The following is a 2,596-nucleotide window of genomic DNA, read 5'->3' as shown; positions in this document are numbered from 1 at the left end:
TAAATATATATATATATATATATATATATACACACACAAAATCCTCTTCTTTTTTTTTAATTTGAAAAGGTTTTTATCATAAAAGTAATACAAATCATGGAAAGAAAAACTAAGATATCAGTTAGCAATGTGGCTTACTTTGTTATTTGTAAATTTTATGCTTGGTTTATTATTTGCAGCCATAATCATGCCTATTCATGTACTCTTGTACCTTCAGTTTTCACAATCTAACAAGTTATATTTTAATAATATTCATATATTTTATGAATTTTAATTAATGTGCCATTATAGGTGTATATATGCTTTAAAAAACCTATTTCACTAGACTAGGGATTATGAAATGGACTAAATTTGGTCTAGAATTTTTTTTATATAGTGTCCAAATGAAGAACAAATTTTACATTTTTAAGGGGTTGTAAAGATAAATATAAAATAGTCTGTGTAAAGCTTACAAAACCTAAACTATTTACTACCTGGTTCTACTTAAGATTTTTTTAAAAAAGGCTTAGAACAAGGTTTGGCTAACCATGGCTGTGTGCTTATAAATAAAGTTTAACTGGAACAGACATGCACCCTTTTGTTTATACATTGTCTATGCTGCCTTCACACTACAAAGAGCTGGGGAATTGTGACAGTTACTATACGGCTTGCAAATTGGAAAAGTTTTACCATCTGGCCTTTTATAAAAAAAAAAGTTGTCGATCCTGTCCCCGGATTTTCAAGTGGTTTATCATTTGGGGTATTACAAGTCATGCTACTGGGACCTCTTTGTGCAGAGAGCTTTTCATACTCTGGACAAGAAGTTGGAAGAGATTAATGAAAATTGAATGGGAATCCAGTTAATGAAAGCATATCTCTCACAGTGTTCTGTGTGTGCTACATCGGTGATGGTGGCATCAGAATGAAAAGGAAAACCCTTTATTTTTCTGGTCACTATTCATCTTGATCCATGTATTCACACTCTGCAGGAGCGTATTTCAGGTTGGGCTTAAAGTCAACAAAAGTGAGAATAAGAGCAAATGGGATATAAAAGCCAATGAAAAGAAACCTTGTCTTTATCTAGACCTCTATAGATGCCCTTTTCCTCCCAGCTCTTTCCTCTAGATAAAGACATGTACATATGCAAATATATTTATGTGAACATGGGGAATTAGATCTATGAGCCTATATTTATATGGGGTAGGTCCTGGAGCATATGGGTGCTGGAGCACCCATGTGGAGACCCCTGCCAGCGCTGAGATGCTTACACATTCACTGACTCAGCTTTCCTCCTGCATTCAGCATCATTGCATTTGTTTTGTGAGATGGAGGAGGACTTTGTGGATTGGTGTTGGACATATGGGTTAATGTTGGACTTGTGGACTTGGACAGCACTGGATTGAGATGTTTTCTTGATGCACACTTAACCTTTATATAAAACTGTCTCTTATACATGAGTTTCTGTGGGTTTGTTTCTCTAAATTACTCAGACTAGCACAGATGCCATGATCTGTGGGGCCCAGTCATAATTTTTCCACCATCCCCTTATGCCCTTGCCCAATGGGTGCATGAACAAAGTGGCCATGGTGTCAGGGATAGAGGTTATGCATGGGCTCAGCAAGTCCCCAAGGCTGACTTGAATACCGCCACTGCTTAATGCTCAATCTGTCAGCAGCAGAGATCAACACTGAATCCAAAATAAGGGACCATTTCTTGAGGTATCAACCAGCAACCTGGTGACAGGTGGATTACATAGGACCACTTCTGTGGCAGTTGCATAATTGCCTGTCAACTTATGAAGGGGTGGAGTCTAGCCTGTCAATCAGGTCATAGTCAATGAGGCCTCTGTGTGGGCATGCCCTTCTCCTGAGGATTCTGGGAACCCCTATCTTCCTCCCTGGAGGCAGGAAACACTCTCTCTGCTTTGTCTCCCTGTGAGACACTCCTGTTGACAAGTCATGTGGAGCTATGTTCATGTAGCCAGAGCTTGGGAGCTGGAGGAGCCACATGGAGACCCGCGCCAGTGCTAAGATGCTTTCACCGGCCCTGGATCCACAAGACTTTCCACCCACTGACCTGAGACCTTCCTGCACTTGGCGTCATTGCATGTGTTGCAGGAGTCTGGAGAGGAATTTATAGACTAGTATCAGACAGATGGGCTGATATCAGACTTATGGACTTGATCTGGACTGGGCTGGGATGTTTTCTTAATGTACAATTGCTCTTTTATGTAAACATGAGTCTCCCTGGATTTATTTAAGTAGGCAGTATCTGGTTATATTTTTAAAATCATTAATTGGGAGTTAATACATATATCATTCCATAACTCAATCATGTCAAGCAGTATTGTATAATTGCTACCACAGCCAGTTTCCAAATATTCTATTCCTTCCTGGACTCCTTGACAATGTCTCCCTTTTAAACACCCCCCACCCTTATTCTACTTGTTGTTGTCCCCCATAGGTTCATCAATCCTGGGTTTCATGTACTGAAAAATAGAAAAATACATAACACAACTTCATGAGGGTGACCCCCCAATGACATAAAACCTCTGAGATAAATCCTAATGTGAGCAAACAAAACAAAATACAGAAAATGTTGAAAACCAGATCAGGTC

This window comes from Echinops telfairi, unplaced genomic scaffold (genome assembly GCF_000313985.2).
Source record: "Echinops telfairi isolate 266 unplaced genomic scaffold, ASM31398v2 ScPeMD7_7415;HRSCAF=8453, whole genome shotgun sequence".
Classification (NCBI taxonomy): Eukaryota; Metazoa; Chordata; class Mammalia; order Afrosoricida; family Tenrecidae; genus Echinops; species Echinops telfairi.
Note: the sequence above shows the minus strand (reverse complement) of the source record.